The following is a 9,010-nucleotide window of genomic DNA, read 5'->3' as shown; positions in this document are numbered from 1 at the left end:
TTGAACAACACACAGGGACCTGGAGATCTGAAACAAATAATCTTTACCTCCTGAATCAGAGAGCCAGGGTCTGTACCAGACTCATATCTTCTAGCACAGACAGGGACATGTAAGGCACAGAGTTACATACTTCTGGAATCTCCTCTAAAACCTCTGAAATCCATACCAGCTGGAATCCTAGTCAAGACCCCAATTACCATGATGCCTACCATATTGGCCAACACACAGAGGAGTGAAATGGGGGCTTCCAGAGGTGTAAACATAGATCTTCATAATTTCAGCTAGAAAGCCAGACTCTGAGCTGGGGCTTATAATAGATCCATCCACTCAGTGCATCAGAGGATAAAGCCTAACACATATAAAACCAGATATGCGCTATCTCCTGTTTCAAACACATTATGGGACAGAGCCAGTGTAAAAATCTGGTAGAAGTTTCTCCACTGACAAGCAGGTAGTCAGGGTGGGTGCAGACTTGATTTTACAAGTACATCTGTTCTGTTTATTTTTGCTTCTTTGCAGCATTATCAACTTCTGCTCCATATGGATAATCCATATTGTGCCTTGGTGAAATGATACCACATTATGCTTTTATGCTTTTATCATCAAACACTACTCATGAAAAAAATCACCAGGTTTGCTTAGGTTCATCTGTTCAATTTATTTTCCCAAAACTTTATTTTGAATAAAACACCTACAGTAAATGTGATTTATGTAAATGAATAAAACAAAACAGTTATATAAGCTTTTGGAATCATTCATGTTCTTTCTGTTGCTATAAAACAATAAGAAATAATTTAGCAATATATTTTCTTTGGATTATTTCATTTCTGAAATCTAATAGTTATAAACATAAAATTATATGGCAAATACAGTGGCTTTAATATTTTTTCTGCTTGTGTTTTTCAGTCTTTCCATATAGAGAGATTCAAATATTTCAAGGCATTTTATTTTTAATTTTCTTTCAGTCCCTTTTCAAATGCCTATAGCAATCCTCCCTCTCTCTCATCTTGGGAGAACAATCTTTCTCTCTTGTCCTCTATTGCCTATATCCTCCCCCGCCAGATGTAACTCTGTTTTTTCCTGTCTGCTTTTTTCCCTCCATCTTTTTTCCTTAGGCTCAGTCTTGCGTAGTGCTGCCTTCCCTCAGTTCTCACTGACTGCTGTGCAATTCTGGAGTATTCTGCCCTTTGTATTTCCAGGAACTGTCTTTCCTTTCTCTTGTGTTTAAAATAATAATATTAAGTATCCAAATGCAATGTAGAAAAATAATAACTTCTAATTAATACAAAAATAACAATAACCAGTGTTTAATTCATCTGTACACAGAGAGAATTCTCTGTGAACTATGCTATATCTTCACAATCTTCTGTGAGAATGGCTCAGCATGTAGCTTCACCACCAGAGAATAAATTGTGACTCAGAGTTACAATTCTTCCCCATGTCCCCAGTTTGCTTTGGGGGAGATGTTACCTCCCCCTTTTGGTGGAGTAACTTACTCCCTCTTGAACCCCCAGCCAGCTACTACTTAAGGGAGGAAAGGGACAGAGTGCTCCACCTAGGTCCTGTTCCCACTCTGCTCAAACCCCACCCTCTCCCTGCTGTCTTTCTTTCTATTCTGACATGCAGAATATTCCTAATTAAAAGCACTAAATTTGGGAATAAAAAAAGTCAGTCACAGAGTTTTTTGATATACCCTGAAGTTGGTCAGAGATTTATTTGCAAAAACTTTGTATTAAGGGTAAGTAAGTCAGCTGTCCTGGGCTGCGTCTAGACGGGCAAGTTTTTCCACAAAAGCACCTGCTTTTGTGGAAAAACTTGCCAGCTGTCTACACTGGCCGCTTGAATTTCTACAAGAACACCGATGATCTCATGTAAGATTGTTAGTGTTCTTGTGGAAATACTATGCTGCTCCCATTCAGGCAAAAGCCCTCTTGCCCAAATGCTTTTGCGCAAGAGGGCCAGTGTAGACAACGCGGTATTGCTTTGCGCAAAAAAGCCCCGATCGTGTAAATGGCGATCGGGGCTTTCGTGTGCAAAACCACGTCTAGATTGGCATGGACACTTTTCCACAAAAAGTGCTTTTGCAGAAAAGCGTCCATGCCAATCTAGATGCTCTTTTCTGCAAATGCTTTTAACGGAAAAACTTTTCCATTAAAAGCATTTGCAGAAAATCATGCCAGTCTAGACGTAGCCCTGGTGAATACAACATTAAATTATTCAGAAAGAAATAACAAAATGTTTTTTAAGTACATTAGAAGCAGGAAGCCTGCTAAAAAACCTGTGGGTCCCCTAGATGATCGAGCTATAAAAGGAGCAATCAAGGATGATAAAGCCATTGCGGAGAAACTAAATGATTTCTTTGCTTCAGTCTTCACGGCTGAGGACGTTGGGGAGATTCCTGAATCTGCACCGTCCTTTGTGGGTGATGAATCTGAGGAACTGTCCCGGATTGAAGTGTCATTAGAGGAGATTTTGGAACAAATAGAAAAACTTAATGTTAACAAATCTCCGGGACCGGATGACATTCATCCAAGGGTTCTAAAAGAACTAAAATGGGAAATTGCTGAGCTATTATCTGTGGTTTGTAACCTATCCTTTAAATCGGCTTCCGTACCTAATGACTGGAAGGTAGCCAACGTGACACCAATATTTAAAAAGGGCTCTAGAGGCGATCCTGGCAATTACAGACCGGTAAGTCTAACTTCAGTACCGGGCAAATTAGTCAAAACAATAGTAAAGAATAAAATTGTGAAGCATGTAGAAGAACATAATTTGTTGGACAAAAGTCAACATAGTTTCTGTAAAGGGAAATCCTTACTAATCTGTTAGGAAAGTCTTACTAATCTGTTAGGGTATGTCTACACTACCCTCCTAGTTTCAACTAGGAGGGTAATGTAGGCATACCGCACTTGCAAATGAAGCCCGGGATTTGAATTTCCCGGGCTTCATTTGCATAAGCGGGGCTCCGCCATTTTTAAATCCCCGCTCGTTCGAACCCTGTGCCACGCGGCTACACGCGGCACGAACTAGGTAGTTCGGACTAGGCTTCCTAGTTCGAACTACCATTACTCCTCATGTTTTACATTTTCACTGTTTTACATTTTCTTAATCTGTATTTCTAAGCTGATTTTATATTTTAAATGTAGTCTTAAGCCTTCATGAGGTAATCATTCCAGCTTACTACATACAGTAAAACTCCAATAGTCCAGCATCCAATAGTCCGGCACTCCTGATAGTCCGGCATCAAAATGGCAAGAGCCTAGTGAGTGAGCTTCGGCAAAAAATTAGTCACAAGGTAACAGCGGCGGCAGCTCAACTGAGCAAAAAGGGTAAAAAAGGCTTAAAAAAACTAAAACATTACAGTATACTGTATACAGTATGTACAATAAAAAGGGTTAAGAACACTTTATATATAGTATATAATGTATACAGTATATATATAACCAGTTTATAGTAACTCCTGATAGTCCGGTTTATCTGATAATCCGGCACCGCCTAGGTCCCATAGGTTCCGGATTATCAGAAGTCTACTGTATTTAACACACTGAAACAAAGACATTATTTTAAATTAATCAGAGTGGATGTAGTGTATTCGTAACAAAGTTCATTGCTTTTAGAAAAAGGGAACACTAATTTATTCTCCATAAGAATATATATGTTATTGAAATGCTATATTTTTAACGTATGCTTGTTAAAATATTTTTCTAAAGATTTTAGGCATTACAAAGAATTTCATATCTTACTAAGGTACTGATTTTGGTGGAGGGTTCTCTTAAAACTAGTTCATCAAATAGTTATAAATAAAGAAAGGGAATCTCATTTGTCCAGCTATCTGGAATAAAAGGGAACATGTCCCTTTAAGGGCTCTCTTCAACAAGGGGATAAAAAAAGGAGAGTAAGGATGGAACAAAAGAACAGGAAGACTTTGAAAACAAATATTTGTACAATAGTAATTAAAATAAAATGTGCATTTTACATAAATATGGTATTTGAAGAATTTATTTAAAATATGTCTGATGATCAAAGTATTTAAGGCTAAAGCTGAGTACTCAGATTGTGCATCTAAAAATCATGCAAGGAGTTTTTAGAGTTGTGATTTTATAATCTTCAGCAACAACCTAGTGAAATGTTTAAAGCAGATTTTAAGCTAAGGTCATATAGACATTTTAGACTAATGCACAACGGCTTTTGTCAGTAAATTCAGATGCTGACAGTATATATAGTCAGGTTGGCACATGCCTCTTAAATGGTTTCATTACCACTTAAATCATTTTTGATAAGATCTATGTTATACTAAGAAGTCTGGTAAGGCTTTTCACTTTTAAGATAATAGATCTACTCTGGGGGGAAGACTTTCACCAAGCTGCAAGAACCTGCTATGGAAGTAAGAGGTGAGAAGTTGAGCAATGAGACCCAGGGAAGCCATTGCCTCCCCTTGCTTCTAATACCCACTGCCCATGAGAGTCAAGGCTTTTTCCATTCCTTATCCCTCTTTATTCCCTCCCTGCTTTGCTGGGGGAGAGATGAGCTGAGCAGGTGCTGCTCAGCTTTGCACCATGGCCAGAATCACAAGGTTAGAATTGAGAGAAACAGTCCAGAAAAACGATGATGGGTGTGGAACAGCTTCCAATTGAGGAGAGATTTAAAAAATTGGGACTGTTTAGTTTTGATGACTAAAGAAGGATATGAGAGAGGTGTATAAAATCATGAATGGGATGGAGAAAGAGAATAAAGAAATGTTATTTACCCATTCACATAACACAAAAGCCAGATCTGGCCCAATGACATTAATGAACAGCAGGTTTAAAGCAAACATAAGGAAGTACTTCTTCACACAACACTCAGTCAACCTGCATAGCTCATTGCCAGGAGATGTTGTGAAGGCCAAAAGTATAATTTGGTTGAAAAAAAGAATTGGATAAATTCATGGAGGACAGGTTCATCAATTGCTGTTAGCCAAGGTGGTCAGGGACACAACCCCATGCTCCAGGTGTCCCTAAATGTCTGACTTCCATAAACTTCGACTGGATGACAGGAGATAGAACACTTGATGAATTATCCTGTTTTGTTCATTCTCTCTGAAGCAGCTGGCACAGGCCACTGTCGGAAGACAGGATACTGGGCTAGATGTACCATTGGTTTGACCTAGTTTGGACATTCTTACATTCTTAAATGAATTACTGCTGTGACACAGTATGGCAATTTTTATTTTCCTGCTCTCTAGACATTAATCTGAGAAAGTAGAAAACATAGCAGGGACTCACTCCTGATGCAGAACGTATCATAGCAACAGGAAATGGATACTTGGGTGAAGCAGTGATTTGATAGGGTTTTTTTTTATTGCCATAGTACAACAGGAAATTGTGGTTTTAAGCTAAAAAGCAGTCACGGCGACATGGATATACTAGTTCTGATCTGTACCATGCTCTTCTAATGTCACCTAGAACAGTAGTAGGTGGGTACAACAGCTACCAAGCACTTATAATTAGCACTTCTGTTTAATGTTTAGTCCATTGGTTCATAATTCATCCTCAGCACCATTTCAGGATTGGCATTTCATAATAGTGTAGGGAATATCAATCATCCTTTTCATTCTTTATACAGCAACTGAGGCACTCTCAGCACTATGGATGTAAAATAAAATTGCATCAGTTAACCGGTCAAATGTTAGGTTTAACTGGTTCGGGGCTAGAGATTGCTCCAGCAATATGGGGAAAAGCAGGCTGGGGATATAGCTGCACACTGCCTTTACACAAAATGGGAGTTTTTGGTATTCAAAACTATGTTTTATTACTCACCTGTGATATCCATCTATGGGGCATTCCCAACATAGCCAATGTTGTTAATTACTCTTTCAATGCAGATGCTTTACTTTCTGGTCCCTAACTGGATGATGAAAGATTTATAGAGTATTGATGAGTCAAATATATAAGCCCAATGGGAATGCATGTATTTGTTAAATCATCCACACACCAAAATTTTGTGTCTTGGCAAGTCCTAAAGAATACAAATGCAGCCGAATTGAATGGCAGCCTTAGTATTTGAATTTGTGTGTGTGCTTGAATATATCCTTCTGGAATTCAACCAGCTCTACTATGGTATGTAATATGCAAAGTGAAAAACAAACAAACAAAATGTGTCTGTCTTTTCACTACCCCGTATTCCTCCATCTCCCCCACTCAATATACCACTGCTCTGTTTGGCAGACATTCATTTCCCTCTCCCCCCATGCTTTCAAATATTTCTTCTTTTCTCTCCCTTTTTGATTTGGTGTCACACAGAGACACTGACTTCCTAAGTTTGGGGGGGGGGGTGAGGGGTTCTTGACCCCTGATCTGCTCCAGGCCCCTCCCCTACTTCACTCCTTTCCGCAAATCTCCACTCTGTATCGCCTCTTCCCACCCTGTTCCACCCCACTCTGCCTTTTCCCCCACATGGCCTACCCCCTCCCTGGTCTCTGCTCCTTCCTCTCCCCAGCACATCCTCATGCTGCTGAACAGCTTATCAGGAGGGCAAGAGAGGCAGAAAGGAGGAGGAGAAGCTGATTTACAGGGCATGCTGGTGAACTGGAGGGGAAAGGGAAGGAGCTAATCTGCTGAGTTGCTAATACACATTGAGCACCTATATATTTTTTGTATGGGTGCTCCATCCCCAAAGCACCCATTGAGTCAATGCATTTGGTCTCACATTCATTCTTTTCTTCTTTTGGTTAACTGGCCCATGTGGAGCCTCCTGTTCATGATCTTTCCTACTTGTAGTTTTATCCATCATCTTTCTTCTTTTCAGTGGCTCTAGTGGCTATTTCTACCCCTCCTGCAGTTTATAAAAACCCTTCAGAAGTTTCCTTTTCCTTTGAAGTGCCAGGTATCAGAAAACAGGGAATCCACTATTCCATTGTGCTGGCCATTTCTCGCAGACCTAATTTATACAGTAGAAAATTACAGGATTGTGTATTTGTTTCTTTGAATAATATCCATTTAATTCAGAACACTGCCTGGAAAAACAGTCACTGCAAATCTGTATGATTTCTATAAAGGTATGCTGCTGACTGTGATGAAGTGATCATGGATTCTTAGATTATAAAGCCAGTAAAGACCACAGTGATCTTCTGGTCTGCCCTTTACAACCTAGGCCATAGGATTTTCCTGATTTAATTCCTGTTCATCTCTTTTAGGAAAAATACTTAGCCTTGATTTAAAGATTTCTGGTGATTCCCAGGGGTGAGGAATCAATCATAGCCTTCAGTAAATTGTTCCAGTGGTTCATTACCCACATTTTAAAATGTGTGCCTTATTTCTAGTCACCATATGTCTAGCTTCAGGGTCTAGCCATTGGATCTTGTTATACTTTTGTCTACTATATTAAATACCTAATATTATTGAATGCTAGTTTCCCACATAGGTACTTATAGATTGTGATCAAATTACCCCTTAACCTCTTTAATAAACTAATTAGACAGAGTGCCTAAAATCTTTCTCCGTAAAGACTTGTTAATCCTTTAGTCATTCATGAGGTTCTTATTGGAACTCACTGCAATTTGTTAACATCCTTCTTGAATAATGGACCCCAGAAGTAGACACAGCATTCCACTTGCAGTTGCATCAGTGCCAAAGACAGAGGTAATATAACCTCTAAACTCCTACTTGAAATTCCCCTTTTTATATATACGAGGATCACATTAGGCGTTTTGGCTGAAGTCTCGTGCTGTGCTCTCATGTTCTGCTAATCTTCCCCCACATACACGTTCTTTAAAATGGAATGGCCTGAATTTGATCCATTCCTGAACACTTCTCTAAATTCTGTTATTTCATTTTCAGATACATCTACTCTAGTAGGCCCTACAGTCTGAAGGCTGAACTTATGTCTGGATTATGGAGAGCTGTGCTGTATGTGTGTAAGAGGAAGGGTGCGCAAGAGCCAGCCAGTTAGGACTGACTCTCCTTCTAGTATCTACAAAGCAGGAAAGGAGTACAGGTTGAACCTCCCTGGTATGATACCCTTGGGATTGGAGTGCTAGACCTGAGGAGGTCAGGCATCCAGGCTCTCCTGGGGTGCTGCCCCTGAAGAACCTGCAGGCCTGACCTCCTCTGGCCCACCTGCCTGGCTCTGCTGCTTCCAGCCTGCTCTCAAGACTCTCCTCCTTCCCCCAGGCCCATGCGAGATAGCAGCTGCTCCTGGGCTTCTCCAGTCCCACACACAGTGGCAGCTGATCCCAGAGTACCACAGACCTGCCCATGCATAGCAGCAGCTGCTCCTCGGGTTCCCAAACCCAGACCCAGTTCTCCAACCCTATGCACAGTGGCAGCTGTTCCCAAGATTCTCATCCCACACACGGCAGCATCTGTTCCCAGGGCTCTTTACCCTCAGATCACTTGTCCTGCAGGCTGCCACAGAACAGACTGGCTACGCTCCCAGACAGTCTCAACAACTGCAGCTGGAGCTCTCTGGTTTAGCAACACTCGTGGTACTTCTGGACCACAGACATTGCCGGAGCTGAGTGTCCCAGACAAGAGCAGTTCAACCTGTAGTAACATTGTACTCCTCTCCATACATGCATGCACACATATGGTAACAGAGCAATAGCCCTTTACAGAAAAGTTTCAACTACTTTTAAGAGAGGGGTTTTTTTTCCCATGACTTTTTTAGTTACAACTGACCTAAACCCCAGTGAGATGTCTAAAGAATCAGTGCTGACAGGACAGAGAAGGACAAAAATTGATTTTGAAAGCTAGAACAGTTGTTCCGTTTTTTTAAGATTACTAGAGGGACAATACATTTGGTATTGGTAAAATTGACCAGTAGATGTCACAATTGTTCCATGAAAATACACTTGTGAATGCATTTTGTGTGGCTGTAAATAAGGTAGTCTTCAAAGAAAGAAGATCAGAAAAGTCAGTTTGGGGAGTGATCTCTAATGATTTCCTGTCTGTTTGGTCCCTGAAACATGTTCAGATAGAATCCCTGAAGGCACCATAGCTATGCAAGTAATGTGACTCCACATCTTCCTGCT

Source organism: Pelodiscus sinensis, chromosome 3 (assembly GCF_052426305.1).
Source record: "Pelodiscus sinensis isolate ZL-2025 chromosome 3, ASM5242630v1, whole genome shotgun sequence".
NCBI classification, from domain to species: Eukaryota; Metazoa; Chordata; order Testudines; family Trionychidae; genus Pelodiscus; species Pelodiscus sinensis.
This window is presented reverse-complemented; position numbering follows the sequence as displayed.